At 41.4% G+C, this 16,238-nt stretch overlaps 1 protein-coding gene across 1 annotated transcript in view; it reads left to right on the top strand.

Annotated features, from left to right (window-relative positions):
• LOC118357988 (transducin-like enhancer protein 1) overlaps nucleotides 1–15,559 on the top strand; it is a 67,437-nt gene extending 51,878 nt beyond the window's left edge. Inside the window, exon 21 of the mRNA XM_035735301.2 lies at nucleotides 15,438–15,559. The gene's annotated coding sequence lies outside the window, so the exon portion shown is untranslated. The remainder of the gene's footprint in view (nucleotides 1–15,437) is intronic.
• The last annotated feature ends 679 nt before the right edge of the window (nucleotides 15,560–16,238 follow it).

Genomic DNA, 16,238 nt, shown 5'->3' with positions numbered 1-16,238 from the left:
GAGTACCTGACAGACTACCATTTCTATAGGAGTAGTTAAAACAATCTAACAATGGAGCTTTTAGTATATCAAAAAACACCGGTATGCCATCAAGCCCTGGGGTTTTTCCAGACTGAAAGGATTTAATAGCCCCAAAGTTCTTCCTCTGTAATTTGGCCTTCGCACTAATCTTTCTGTACATTTTTGTTAATTTTCCATTTTTTATATTTGGAAACAATTCCTTACCTTAATCTTCATTCAGTGGGAAAGGATGAGACGGAAAAGAGAACATCTGCCTAAAATAATTGGCTTCCTCTTTTAAAATATAATTTGGAGAATCATAGATGACTGTCTTCAGTAACGAGTTTCGGCAAATTCTTTTTATTAGCGTTCCTGTATTGGAGATTCAGTTAGAATTTTGTGCCTTTTTTTTCCATATTCCATCCAGTTTGCTTTATTTCTGTAATAGATTACATTAGATCGTTCTTGAATAAGTTCCTCAAGTTCTTTTTTATTTTTCCTCAAACTTATTTTGTATCTCTGTAGTATCATTTTTATTGCTATCTACCTGTACTATTAGTGCATGGATTTCCCTTGTTAGTCTTGTTTCTTTAGCCAGAAACTGCTTTTTTTTATTATTGATGAATATTGAATTGAATGACCTCTGAAGGTACATTTTAAAGGTATCCCAAACAATAAGGGGATTTGCTGAACCTAATATTATACAGGAAAAATTCAGTTATGAATTATTTTAAGTTTATTTATATTTTTACAGGGACAGTGCACATTAATCAACGTTTCAGTAAAAGTGCCGGTTTTAGCCAACCGGCTAATTTTCAACCACAGTCCCTGGGCAGATTATTTTGTCTTAGTTTACTGGAGGACAACTTATTTTTAACTTTGACTCAATTTTCAATATCCCCGTCCACGTGGAAAATCTATAAGAGTTATATGAATGCCAATTAGATGATGATCCGATCGCATTCTGTCTCCTATTAAAACTTTTTAACCTTTTGATGCAAGAGACAAAGTAGTCAAGATGACTAGCTTAAGCCTCCATGTATATCTCACTAGGTCAGGATTTTTTAGTCTCCAAATATCCCCTATTTCTAATGTGTCCATAATATTTGTGATTTCCTTAAGGGCACGGGATGATAGTTTGTGGAGTGATTACCTTTACGGTCCATTGAGGTACTTAACACAAGTATAGTCACAACAATAGTCTCCTACCATAATGATTAGACCATTTGTTCCCTGTAAATTCAATAAATTGGTATAGATTAATGAGCCAAATCTCATTTTCGTCAACATTCATATTCTAAAGGAACCACCTTCCTTTGAGAATCAATCCTGACTATTTGCACATTCAGATAACTTTTTGTTGTTGTTGTTATAAACTTGTAGACAAATACATAGAGACAAACAATAAACACATTACATTTAAAAAATGCTTCTTGACAATAGAGGGAGAGAAGAGAGAGATCAGGTGTGTATGTGTAACCAAGCATGTAATTGAGTACGTGTGTTCATATCCACTTCATAATGTTCAGATATTGTTACAGTTCCCATACCTATTTTTTAAGCTTTAAGCTCCCTTCCTGCTTTTGATCAGCTCCTTTTGTTAGTAGTGTTCAAATTTTGCGATGATTGGTCAGGGCCCCTTGGTCTTGTCGCTCCGAGCTCCAAGTCTGTGTACTCGGTGAAAAGCCACCTTGTTCACAATCTAGATAGGAAGTTTCAATGCGGATTGCATGAATTCTCTGATCGTGCCCTCTGGATTATTGGATGCGTCCTCAGGAATCCCAGAAAAAAATAGATTTTCACGCATGCTACGACTTTGTATGTCTAGAAGCGACTCCATCACCCGGTTTTCCCTGAGTAGACAATCCATGTTGGAATCGTGTATTTTTACCTTGGCTGTGAGTGTCTTGTTTTCTCTTTGGAGCATGAGAATTTCACTCTGTCTGAACTCCAAACTCCCCCTCAGCCCTGCTACCTCCTCACAACTTTCCCATTGTTGCATGGATTCTGGCCAGAGCACTAGTCTCTACCTCAATGGTAAGTAAATCGTCCATGTCTGTAGAGGAATCTTTTTCTTTTTTGTCGGGTTAAAGTTATTTTGTGAGGTAGTTGGATCTTTCCATGGTGGAGTATGTTGTTCCTCCATAGCGTAAAGCAGTTGGTACTTGTCGATTTCCCTCAGGATCTGCTTGGTATCCAGATTGGCTCTTTACTGCAACCAGTTGTTTTACGAAAAGATAACAATGAGTCTTTCCCACGACGACGACAGGTGTCTGTAGTACAGCCAGCTAGCACTCGTGGAATCTACGCAACAACAAAAAAAGGAACACAAATTGCAGTCCCAGCCGTAAAGGATAACCGCGTCGTGGAATTCTTAACGAAACTTTAGTTCGGATTAAAATCGATTTAATGAAAATGTTTTAATATAAACAACAAACCAAGTGTAGACAGTACAATGTTCTGTTGCGCGCTCTGATGACGTATCGCATGACGTACCAAGGGTTAGCTTCGCTGCCAGGTACCAAATGAATGCATTAATTCATAATTTACCAATCTCATTTTCAAGTCCTTGTTAAAAAAAAAAGGTATTTTGGAGATTTTGTTTTCAAATAACCCAAAGTGAGCGGTTGTAATCTGAATAAAGGGAACCAGGCCATTATTGAACATGGGGTGAGACAATAGGCCCTTTTTAATTTTGTCTGGCTTGCCATTCCAAATAAAAATGTAATTTTTTGCTCAAATAATTTAAACTGATCGTTGTTTAAATTATCTCTCTAAAAGCTGGCAGCGTAGCTAACCCTTGGTTATGAATGGAAAATGACATGCGCAAGAGACGGTGGTAATATTTGACATTTTATAGACTATTATACATGGCATCCAGGTCAGGGTAACCAATAATATACACAAATCACTAACTGTTCATAGGTCTAAGTCTATATATTACTGGTGATTTTCTAACAAACGTTGCTTATTTTAGTTAAACGCTCTTCTCAGACCGTGCTTATTTGAGACCAAAACTAGCTATCTATTGTAGTCGTGACTTTTTATAATCACTTCTATTTGCAATTTTCACTTCTAGACTATCAGAAAGAATGTTGGTACTTATTTATTTTGATCCAAAGCCATGAGTGAGTGAGTCCCTCGGATTATGTAGGTGCCGAGGCTATATGTCTGCGCCATCAACTTGATTTAGCAAACATCACTTGCTGCTTATATTCAGTCAACACATATTTTAAGAATATCATGGAATATATAGATTTATTTGACATCTTCTAACTCCCTCTTGCGGTGGTCTGGAGAAATGAAGCAGTGACGCAGGGTACTAAACCACAAATTACCTCTAAATCCTGCGACATAATCTCAAAACTTTTCAATGAGGAACCACTGTAGGTGCAATAAAATGTAACAATCTGTGTAAATGGAATATGTGTTAAATGGAGACATCTGCTGCTAAATAGTTACAACCGCAACTCTACTAAATCAGCACAGTACCATATTTGGTCAATATCTGACAATTCCACTGATTCTCAGAGTAAAAAAATAGAAAATGTCAAGCCTAAATTCCATCCATCTGTACTCTGAGAGAGAGCATTCTCTTTTGATCTGTGCCAAGGCTGCCCCTCTAATATCTGAAAGGATTATTCTCTAAATCTCTCTCAAATCCGTAATCCCATTTATCCCGACTGCACACCAAAGGTGTTCTCACTGCGTGTGTGTTTGTATGTGTCCGTGTCAGTCTCCGGCTCCTTGTGTCCAATGTATGTCTCAAACAGTAGCACAGTATGATGGGGCTCAACAAATTTTTCACAATATTCTAGGATCATGTTCTCCTAGATATTATATATTCGATGCTACCCTAAATGGACAGAACAGAACCCATTAAACATCTAGATGTAGGATCGCGGTGCTCTGAGCTGCTGTGCAGTTCTCGCCTCACCTTCCCTCTCTCTACTCTCATCTTTCCCATTCATATGTACTGCCCTCTCTGCTGTGGTGTTCAGTCAGTAGCACTGTGACAGTGTGTGTGTTAGCAGGCTAATGAGTTTGCCTCTGTCTCCCAGCCTGAGGCGCTGAGCCATACTACGCCTGATCAGTGCTGTTTGAGCTGCAGGTATCTGACAGAAACACCTGCCTGGGTCTGTACACCTGTCTTGCATCCCCTCCACCTCCTCCCTCCATTCCTGCCGCCACACCTCCCCACACGGCAGATGGCACAACTCAGTCCTGTCAACACACAGGATAATCAGCAGCAGGGATTCTGCGTAGTAATCCCTCGCATGGAAAATGGAAAGCATCAGTTATTCAATGGGATAGAGATAAAGGTGGAAAAACTACTGTGTGGTATGTGTGTGTTACCGTCTGGCTGCCGGCTGTGAAGGGGGAGTGTGTGTGGTGTGTTTTTGTATGTGTGTGCACCAGATGTGTGTACGTTCATGTGAAATTACCAACAATATTTCAGGGAAAGAAAAAATGTGTGCAGAGCCCTCTAAATCCCCGAGAAGCAACCACTGCTCGACACCCTTCAACAATAACCACTTAATTTTAAGTCAATCCCCAAAAGCCTAATTTAGTCAACTGCAACAGATCATTTAAAATTCTCATCTTAATCAAGCACCTCAGTCTGAGACGCATCTCATGAGCCATATAAAATCATATCTATATTTTCTGTTTTATGAAGCTAATTATGATGCCATATACTGTGTGAATGTCGGCTCATGTGCGAACATTTCCGTGTTAATGTCAGAGAAAAGGAGCGCATCAGAGAGACTGAGAGAAAATTAACACTGATGTGAATGTTAATGACCTCTTCACTCTCTCTATCCCTCTTTTCTCCTCTTTCATCTCATCTCTCTTTTCTCATTTCTTCACTACTGGGGTGATTAGTGTAATCAGCTGCCTGTGAGAATTATGTTGTCATTAACTGGTCCACTGTCAGAAGGCTTTTTGGAGCAGAAGAGGATTGTGGGAGCAGGCAGGGATTGCGTACCTTAATTTCAGAAAAGTTGCTAATCACTCAATACTAATCGCTTCTTTAGAGTCTTAAAGAGGGAGGCTAAGAAATATCTCTAAACTACAGAGGCAAAAATGCAGAGAATATCACAAATACATTGAGCGCACAACACAAACCCTACCACTCCATATACCTGACCCTCTATGCCACTCTTCTCACCCATTGCTATTCATGAGTATACTGACAAAGCCCTGACATACATTGTATTCAGAAAATGTTCAGACCTTTTTTGACTTTTTCCAAATTTTGTTACGTTACAGCCTTATTTTAAAATGTATTACATTGTTTTTTCCCCCCTCATTAATCTACACAAATACCCCATAATAACGAAGCAAAAACGGTTATTTTTGCTAGCACATTTATTACAAATAAAATAAAAAAGGAAATATTGTATTTACGTAAGTATTAAGAACCTTTTACTCAGTACTTTGTTGAAGCACATTTGGCAGCGATTACAGACTCAAATTTTCTTAGGTATAACGTTACAAGCTTGGCACACCTGTATTTGGGGAGTTTCTCCCATTCTTTTCTGCAGATCCTCTCCAGCTCTGTCAGGCTGGATGAGAGATATTTTCAGGTCTCTCCAGAGATGTTAGATCAGGTTCAAGTCCGGACTCTAGCTGTGCCACTCGAGGACATTTAGAGATTTGTTCCAAAGCCACTCCTGTGTGTGCTTAGGGTTGTTGTCCTGTTGGAAGGTGAAACTTCGTCCTGAGTGCTCAGGAGCAGGTTTTCATTAAGGATCTCTATGTACTTGCTCCGTTTCTTCTTTCCCTCGATCCTGACTAGTCTCCCAGTCCCTGCTGCTGAAAAACTTCCCCACAGCATGATGCTGCCACCACGCTTCACTGTAGGAATAGTGCCAGGTTTTCTCCAGACGTGATGCTTGGCATTCAATCCAAAGAGTTCAATGTTGGTTTCATCAGACTAGAGAATCTTGTTTCTCGTGGTCTGAGAGACCTTTAGGTGCATTAGCCATGGCAAAATGCATAGAAAATGCTGAAAATGTGCTTTAAAACAGCAAAGTGTTCTCTACGCCATCAAGATACCTTTCTAGCTAACAATATATATTTTTATTTTACACTTCATCTTCCAATTAACTGTAGGGAGGTCAGAATAATGAAACTGTCTTCCAAATCTATTCATTTTAAAATGTTGCTCTCATCTACTCGCCTTTGTCATTCACCTGATAAGGCCAAATGTGCAAGAAAGAATTTGGTCGAACATGATGCGTCTCCCTGGGTTTCCGGTTTGCCTGGGCGGCGAGGGTCCCTGGACTAGAAAAGTTTGGAACCCTTGGTCTAAATCATGTAAAACCTTTGTTAATTATGTTTTGGGAAATAATCGCCAACGGCTGAGCCCAGCAGACCCTCCCCAGAGCCCAGATTTCGAGGGTTTTAATCGGTGGAATATCTGCACGTGACATCACTAATCTCAAAGTAATCTCAGATACTTTTTTATAGGATTGCACACAGCAGCGGGATTACACCCTCACAGATCAGACCTCATTTACATACTACTCTGATTCTGATAAAATAAATGTGCAACTTGATCTTAAACTACTGTCAGAATGTCACTTCCTCCCGTTGCCATTGAAGGGGCAGTGCAGATAAAAACACAAGATCGAAATAATGATAATTCTGTGTAAGAGCCTAATTTCCTGGAATTTTGGTCTGTTCAGGTGGGATGGAGTTTTTGGCCCGCCGCATGTTGATCTGATTAAACTTGACCAATGACTGTTAATCTGTTATTTGCGTACAGTGCATTCAGAAAGTATTCAAGACCCCTTGACTTTTTCCACATTTTGTTACATTGCAGCCTTATTCTAAAATGGATTTTTAAAAATTACCTCCAATTCAAACACCATAATGACAGTGCAAAAATAAACTGATATTGCATTTACATAAGTATTCAGACCCTTTACTCAGTACTTTAAAGCACCTTTGTCAGCGATTACAGCCTCACATCTTGGCACACCTATTTTTGGTGAGTTTATCCCAGATCTTCTCAAGCTCTGTCAGGTTGGATGGGGAGTGTCGAGGCACAGCTGTTTTCAGGTCTCTCCAGAGATGTTCAATCGGCTTCAAGTTCGGGATCTGGCTGGGCCACTCAAGAATATTGAGACTTGTCCCAAAGCCACTCCTGAGTTATTTTGGCTGTGTGCTTAGTGTCATTGTCTTGTTGGAATGTAAACCTTAGCCCCAGTCTGAGATCCTGAAAGCTCTGGAGATGATTTTCATCAAGGATCTCTCTGTACTTTGCTCCGTTCATCTTTCCCTTGATCCTGACTAGTCTTCCAGTCCCTGCCGCTGAACAACATCCCCACAGCATGATGCTTAATGACCATGCTTCACCATAGGGATGGTGCCAGGTTTCTGCCAGATGTGACGCTTGGCATTCGTACCAAAGAGTTTAGGTGCCTTTTGGCTAACTCCAAGAGGGCTGTCGTGCCTTTTACTGAGGAGTGGCTTCCGTCTGGCCAATCTACCATAAAGGCCTGATTGGTGAAGTGCTGCAGAGAGTGTTTCCTTCTAGAAGGTTCTCCCATCTCCACAGAGGAACTCTGGAGCTCTGTCAGAGTGACCATCGGGTTCTTGGTCACCTCCCTGACCAAGGCGCTTCTCCCCCGATTGCTCAGTTTGGATGAGTCTCTTGGAAGAGTCTTGGTGGTTCCAAACTTCTTCAATTTAAGAGTGATGCAGGTCAATGTGCTCTTGGGGACCTTCAATGCTGCTGAAATGTTTTGGTACTCTTCCCTAGATCTGTGCCTCAACACAATCCTGTCTTGGAGCTCTTATGGACAATTCCTTCGACCTCATTGGTTGGTTTTTGCTCTGACATGCACTTTCAACTGTGGGACCTTTTATATAGACAGGTGTGCTTTTCCAAATCATATCCAATTAATTTAATTTCCACCTCCCAATCAAGTTGTAGAACATCTCAAGGATGATCAATGCAAACAGGATGCACTTGAGCTCCAATTTTGATTCTCATCGCAAAGGGTCTGAATACTTATGTAAATAAGGTATTTAATTTTTTTATTTGTAATACATTTGCAAATATTTCTAAACCTGTTTTTGTTTTCTCATTATTGGTTATTGTGGGTAGATTGATCAATTATTTTGATTTAATCCCTTTTAGAATAAGACTGTAACGTAACAAAATGTAGAAAAGGGAAAGGTTCTGAATACTATCTGAATGCACTGTATATCGTCCTATACTGCTGCTGGCCACGACTGGTCATAATTGACATTCCATTCCTGTTGGCAGTGTACAGAGTCAAGTGTTTATCATAGTCCAAAACCTGTATGCTCACGCACATCAGTTTTCTAGAATATTGGATCGCTTTCATTCTTTTCAAATTCTCAGGGCAGCTCAAGCAATTTCTCCAACTGTCAACTGTCAAAGCATTCAAATGAGTAGAGGAAACTGGAGCTGCGTTGGTTGGGAATTGTGGGGAGGTGTGTGTTTGGACTCGGCGTCTGTGGACTACAATTGACACTTTAGGCGTACATTATAGTCCACAGACGCTAAGACTTGATAGTCCGGCGTCCCATTATGATATAGCCACAGGGTTCTGAGACCATCTGCGGGAGATGCCATTTCAAAGGAAGGAATATAATCAATTGGAAAATCTTTTGTCGTCATTGTTGTGTCCCCACCAAATTTTAGCTAGCTAACATTAGCATTGCTAGCTATTTTCTACGGACTTGGCAAGCTAACAGCAACTTTTATCTCTCAAGTAAATTTGACCACATCATAGGCATGATGGCAGTTGTTTCCTATTAATTATTTGCGTACTTCAGCATTGTCATATTTCCACATCACTATAGTGTAATTTAGACAAAACAGTAATTAGCTAGCACCATGTGTCTAGCTGGCTAGCTATGTTTAAGTAGCAGCGTCACAATCAATGCTTCATTGTTAAACTGATGAAAAGCTAATTTACAGTTGCAGCCACTTAGTTGTGTCTGCAACTGTAAACTTGCTCACTATTTATGCAATTAACCAACTTATCAATATTGAATGGGAGGCTACCCATCCCTCTTGGACAGTTTACTGTATTTTCCATGCATTGGCAAGACAGAACAGCTACCTCCGGTAAGACAAGGGGTGATGGTCTGTGTATTTGTCAATTACAGCTGGTGCTCGAAATCTAATAAATAAGTCTCAAGTTTTGCGAAAAACCTTTACTCTGAGGTAGAGTATCATGATAAGCTGACCACACTATTTGCCAAAAGTATTCATTTATATTTTTTGTAGCTGTCTATTTAACTTCACAAACCGCTGCTGGCACTAAGACTACATTCAACGAGCTATATAAGGCCATAAGCAAACAAGAAAATGCTAATCCAGAGGCGGCGCTCCTAGTGGCCCGGGGAATTTAATGCAGGAAAACTTAACCATTTTACCTCATTTCTACCAGCATGGTGCAACCATAGGGATAAACTCTAGACCACCTTCACTCTACACACAGAGATGGGTACAAAGCTCTCCCTCGACCTCCATTTGGCAAATCTGACCATAATTCTATCCTCCTGATTCCTGCTAACAAGCTAAAACTAAAGAAGGAAGTACCAGTGACTCGTTCAATACGGAAGTGGTCAGATGATGCAGATGCTAATCTAAAGAACTGTTTTGCTCAGACGGACTGAAATATATGTTCCGGAATTCATCAAATGGCATTGAGGAGTATACCACATTAGTCAATAAGTGCATCAATTACGTCGTCCCCATAGCGTTCGTACGTACATACCCCAACCAGAAGCCATGGATTACTGCAAACATCCTCACTGAGCTAAATTGGTAGAGCTGCCGCTTTCAAGGAGCGGGACTCTAATATTAGAAATCCCGCTATACTGTCAGACGACCAATCAAACAGGCAACGTGTAAATACAGGACTAAGATTGAATCCTACTACACCGGCTCTGACGCTCGTCGGACTTGCAAATTATTATGGACTACAAAGGGAAGCCCAGCCGCGATCTTCCCGTTGTACACTACTGTTGAAAAGTTTGGGGTTACTTAGAAATGTCCTTGTTTTTTTTAAAGAAAAACACTTTTGTCCTTTGAAATAACATAAAATTGATCAGAAATAGTGTAGGCATTGTTAATGTTGTAAATGACTATTATAGCTGGAAACTGCTGATGTTTAATGGAATATCTACATAGGCGTACAGAGGCCCATTATCAGCAACCACCTGTGTTCCAATGGCATGTTGCGTTAGCTCATCCAAGTTTATAATTTTAAAAGGCTAATTGATCAATAGAAAACATTTTGAAATTGTTAGCACAGCTGAAAACTGTTCTGATTTAAAAAAGCAATACAACTGTCTGCCTTTAGACTAGTTGAGTATCTGGAGCATCAGCATTTGTGGGTTCGATTACAGGCTCAAAATAGCCAGAAACAAAGACCTTTCTTCTGAAACTCGTCGTAGTCCCCTCAAAACACCAGTGTCAACGTCAACAGTGAATAGGAGACTCCGGGATGCTGGCCTTCTAGGCAGAGTTGGAAAGAAAAAGCCATATCTCAGACTGGCCAATAAAAATAAAAGATGCGCAAAAGAACACACACTGGACAGAGGAACTCTGGCGTCACCAGGTCCTCCCTCTCCCATCCTGGTGCTAAAACCCTCATTCATAGTAATGTTTCGTCTTACAGGAACAATTTTTCTACCTATTTATTGATGTTAATATATTCCCGGTCTGATTCCAAGTTCCTCCACTAGATCGCAGTAGGAGATCTCTTGTCCTGTTGTGTCTGGTTTGGGTAGTGAGTAACTGCCAAAATGGCTGAATGAATTTTCAAGCCTGTCATCTTAAAATGACCCTAGCAATCAGGGCTGTCAAGTTTAGTTTACATTTTTAAATAAGATCAACAGGTGAGGAAACTTCAAACTTGATTCAATACGGCCCACGGAATCATGTTCAGATTACAAAAATAATTTGCGAAAGTCAACTTTTGAAAAACGCGTATGTTATTCAAATTAAAAGCCCAATGATGTGATCTGAGCATGATTCCGCGGGCTGTATTGAATCAAGTTGGAAGTTTGTGTAATGATTCAACTTCCACCATTTGTGGGACATTTATTTTGAAGGCACATATAGATAACTGCACAAGGATAGACAGGGACTGACAGGCTGACACACACGTCACAGTTACAAATAGTAGCTAGCTAGTAAATGAGTTAAAAGAAAACAAAAGTAGACGATGAATGTAGGGTGTTCCAGCAAGAGTGGATATCAATAGATTTTGAGGTATCAGGGAAAGCTGTGTGCTTAGTGTGCAAAGAGAGCATTGCTGTCTTGAAAGAATATAACTTGTCCCGACACTTCCAGGCGAGGCATGCAGAGAAATATAGGAATATGTCTTCTGAGCAGAGGGCAAGTGCATCGAAAGAGTTGCCTTCTCAGTTGCAAAAGCAGCAAGGGCGTTTCACAAAACTGCATTCAGAAAACGACGGAGTTACGAGAGCTAGTCCCACAAAATTGCTAAACATAGCAAGCCATTCACTGAGGTCGAATTCATTCAATGTTTAATTGCCTCTGCAGCAATGCTTTTCCCCGGCAAGAATGAGTTGTTTGAAATAGTTTCACTGTCACGACGAACAGTGACGCGGCGTGTTGAGGACATCGCAGAGAATATAGAACAGTTGAAAGACGAGGTAAAAGATATCACCTATTTCTCCTTGGCCCTGGATGAGAGCAGTGATGCGTGTGACACGGAGCAGTTGTTGATTTCCCAGACTTTGAAATTACAGAGGAGCTTGCTTCAATGCAGTCAATGAAGAGCACAACCACAGGGAAAGATTTATTGGAGGAGGTTAATAAGTGTATGGCAAAGCTGTGACTGAGTTTTGAAAAGTTATCCAGTGTGACCACTGATTGGTGCCCAAGCTTGACAGGAAAAAACGTTGGCCTTTTGAAAAGGATACAAAATGGGAAAATTATCTTCTTGCATTGCGTTATCAGGAGGTGCTGTGAATGTGTTCTGAAAATTAGCCATGTTGTGGATACAGTAACTGAAGTGGTAAACTTCATAAGAGCAAAATCTTTAAACCACAGGCAGTTTGTCTGTGGGAAGAGAGTCGGGTCATGCAGATCTCCCCTACCACACAAACGTGAGATGGCTGAGTTTGGAGGTGCTTACAATGGTGTGGGACCTGAAGTCGGAGATTGCTGAGTTTTTGCAAATGAAAGGAAAATATGTGGATATCCCTCAACTGCAAGATAAAGAATGGTTGGCTGATTTTGCCTTCACCTTGGCCCTCATGAATTAATTCAATTCCAAACTACAAGGCAAGGGCCTTTTTGCACATCATATGTACAGCCTTTCAAATCAAATCAAATCTAATTTTATTTGTCACATACACATGGTTAGCAGATGTTAATGCGAGTGTAGCGAAATGCTTATGCTTCTAGTTCCGACAATGCAGTGATAACCAACATGTAATCTAACTAACAATTCCAAAACTACTGTCTTATACACAGTGTAAGGGGATAAAGAATATGTACATAAGGATATATGAATGAGTGATGGTACAGAGCAGCATACAGTAGATGGTATCGAGTACAGTATATACATATGAGATGAGTATGTAGACAAAGTAAACAAAGTGGCATAGTTAAAGTGGCTAGTGATACATGTATTACATAAGGATGCAGTCGATGATGTAGAGTACAGTATATACGTATGCATATGAGATGAATAATGTAGGGTAAGTAACATTATATAAGGTAGCATTGTTTAAAGTGGCTAGTGATATATTTACATCATTTCCCATCAATTCCCATTATTAAAGTGGCTGGAGTTGGGTCAGTGTCAATGACAGTGTGTTGGCAGCAGCCACTCAATGTTAGTGGTGGCTGTTTAACAGTCTGATGGCCTTGAGATAGAAGCTGTTTTTCAGTCTCTCGGTCCCAGCTTTGATGCACCTGTACTGACCTCGCCTTCTGGATGATACCGGGGTGAACAGGCAGTGGTTCGGGTGGTTGATGTCCTTGATGATCTTTATGGCCTTCCTGTAACATCGGATGGTGTAGGTGTCCTGGAGGGCAGGTAGATTGCCCCCGGTGATGCGTTGTGCAGACCTCACTACCCTCTGGAGAGCCTTACTGTTGAGGGCGGAGCAGTTGCCGTACCAGGCGGTGATACAGCCCGCCAGGATGCTCTCGATTGTGCATCTGTAGAAGTTTGTGAGTGCTTTTGGTGACAAGCCGAATTTCTTCAGCCTCCTGAGGTTGAAGAGGCGCTGCTGCGCCTTCTTCACGATGCTGTCTGTGTGGGTGGACCAATTCAGTTTGTCTGTGATGTGTACGCCGAGGAACTTAAAACTTACTACCCTCTCCACTACTGTTCCATCGATGTGGATAGGGGGTGTTCCCTCTGCTGTTTCCTGAAGTCCACAATCATCTCCTTAGTTTTGTTGACGTTGAGTGTGAGGTTATTTTCCTGACACCACACTCCGAGGGCCCTCACCTCCTCCCTGTAGGCCGTCTCGTTGTTGTTGGTAATCAAGCCTACCACTGTTGTGTCGTCCGCAAACTTGATGATTGAGTTGGAGGCGTGCGTGGCCACGCAGTCGTGGGTGAACAGGGAGTACAGGAGAGGGCTCAGAATGCACCCTTGTGGGGCCCCCGTGTTGAGGATCAGCGGGGAGGAGATGTTGTTGCCAACCCTCACCACCTGGGGGCGGCCCGTCGAAGTCCAGTACCCAGTTGCACAGGGCGGGGTCGAGACCCAGGGTCTCGAGCTTGATGACGAGCTTGGAGGGTACTATGGTGTTGTCAAAGTCTTCAAGGGAAAATTTCTCCTCCTGACCAGCCAAGTAGAAGCCAACGATCTCACCCACCTTCTGACACTTCTAGTCTGTTCCCTATCAGATGACCAGCGGGAGAAGTATACATCGCTGCTGCGTGCTTTGAACGGTGAGTTTCCTCTCCTTTCACCTTCAATGTGGATAATGCTCCCACTGACCTGCAACTTGAGCTCATCGATCTTCAGTCTGATGCCGCGATTGGAGAACTATTCAAAACAACGTCACTGACAAGGTTCTATGCATCTCTCGATGAACAAAACTTTCCAAAGATTAGGAGTCATGCTCAGAAGATGTTTGTACTGTTTGGGTCAACCTAGGTATGTGAACAGACATTTTCAAAAAGTCAAAGCACAGATCATCTCTTACTGACTCAAATCAAAAAAAAAAAAAATATATAGCCCTTTGTACATCAGCTGATATCTCAAAGTGCTGTACAGAAACCCAGCCTAAAACCCCAAACAGCAAGCAATGCAGGTGTAGAAGCACGGTGGCTAGGAAAAAACTCCCTAGAAAGGCCAAAACCTAGGAAGAAACCTAGAGAGGAACCAGGCTATGTCAGCAAGCCTGTGCATAGCGACTTCAGAACCTATACCTGACTTCACTGCTCTAGGCAATGCCCATCAGAGACTTAGCTCCTCACACTGATTGAGTAGTTTAAATGTAATGTTGAGCTCTCTCTTGTGTTTTTGTGCATACCCGTTAACGAGTTCTGTTTGTGGTGCTGAATGCAGTGTACTTTTTCCTCCGTGTAGTTCATTGTATGTTTAATCATTTAAATACCTACCAAAAGGAGAACATGGATGTGGTTTGTTCCTGGGCGTGTTTAAAAAAAAGTAGCATATCTGGATGTAATTTACAGTAGGTATATCTGTCACAGTCATACACATGATGTATAAACCTGTAATATGATTCTGGCCCGCGATGGCAAAAATATATTCTAATGTGTCCCTCCATGGAAAATAATTGCTCAGGCCTGGTGTAGGATGTACCCTTTGCATGCATACCAAATGTTTGCACATTTTATCACTTCAATTTCAAAGATTTTACAAACAGTTCATATAAGGAAATGAATCAATTGAAATACATTCATTAGGCCCTAATCTATTGATTTCACATGCAGCACGACACATTTCCTTCGCAAGGAGTTGATCAGGCTGTTGATTGTGGCCTGTGGAATGTTGTCCCACTCTTCAATGGCTATGCGGAGTTCATGGATATTGGCGGGAACTGGAACACACTGTTGCTCCAGAGCATCCCAAACATGCTCAAATGGTGACATGTCTGGTGAATATGCAAGCCATGTTTCACCTGTCTTTGTGCTTGTCTCCACCCCCCTCCAGGTGTCACCTATTATCCCCTGTGTATTTATACCTGTGTTCTGTTTCTGTTGCCAGTTCATCTTAACAGCGTTCTTTCCCGCCTTCCTTGGAACATACCATTTTATTTGATTAAAAAAGTATACGTTTCAGAGTGAAAACCTGGAGAGAAAAAAACTGGGGACAATCCGAAACCTGTTTTTGTGTTATGGCGAGTAAATGTATTGGCTGGTAAGAATTCTGATTGGCTGGTAGATTTTTTTCATCTTTCCCGCCTTCCTGTTTCTCTAGTTCTGCCCATTCTGCCTGCCTGCCCTGACCTCGAGCTTGCCTGCCGTCCTGTACCTGCCTGACTGACCTGATCACGAATCCTTGCCTGCCCCATGTTTATAATAAATAATCTGAGAACTGCACTATCTGCCTCTCGTGTCTGCATCTGGATCAAGTCCTGAGTCGTGATAGGCCATGGAAGAACAGGGACATTGGAAATTCTTATGACATTGTCCGCAGTCAGATTTTAGTAGAATTTCCAAAAAGACGAGGGTTGTACAGGCTAAGTATTTTAAAATTAGGTGATATTAGTGTAGGCAGGGCTCTATTTTGGTCGCATATGTGACTAGATATTTTTTTGTGCAACCTGACATTTTATTTTGGGAGCACCAGTGCGTCCAGGAAAAAAAAATCACCCAGATAATAATGGTTGTAATGATAGGCTTCACTGCAGTTGCTTCCCAGTTCCCACAGAAAAAAGTGAGTGCAAATTTGTTCAATCCATCAGGAGTGAAGATGGGGGCAGACCCTGGGCCTGCCTACAGTCAATGCTCCATATCATCTGCAATCTTTATCCATCTCTCTCTTTCAAACTTATTTATATAGCCCTTACATTAGCTGATATATCAAATTGCTATACAGAAACACAGCCTAAAACCCCAAACAGCAAGCAATGCAGGTGTAGAAGCACGGGGGCTAGGCAAAACTCCCTAGAAAGCCCAAAACCTATGAAGAAACCTAGAGAGGAACCAGGCTATGAGGGGTGGCCAGTCCTCTTCTGGCTGTGCCGGGTGGAGATTATAACAGAACATGGACAAGATG

Source organism: Oncorhynchus keta, chromosome 25 (assembly GCF_023373465.1).
Source record: "Oncorhynchus keta strain PuntledgeMale-10-30-2019 chromosome 25, Oket_V2, whole genome shotgun sequence".
Lineage (NCBI taxonomy): Eukaryota > Metazoa > Chordata > Actinopteri > Salmoniformes > Salmonidae > Oncorhynchus > Oncorhynchus keta.
This window is presented reverse-complemented; position numbering and strand designations above follow the sequence as displayed.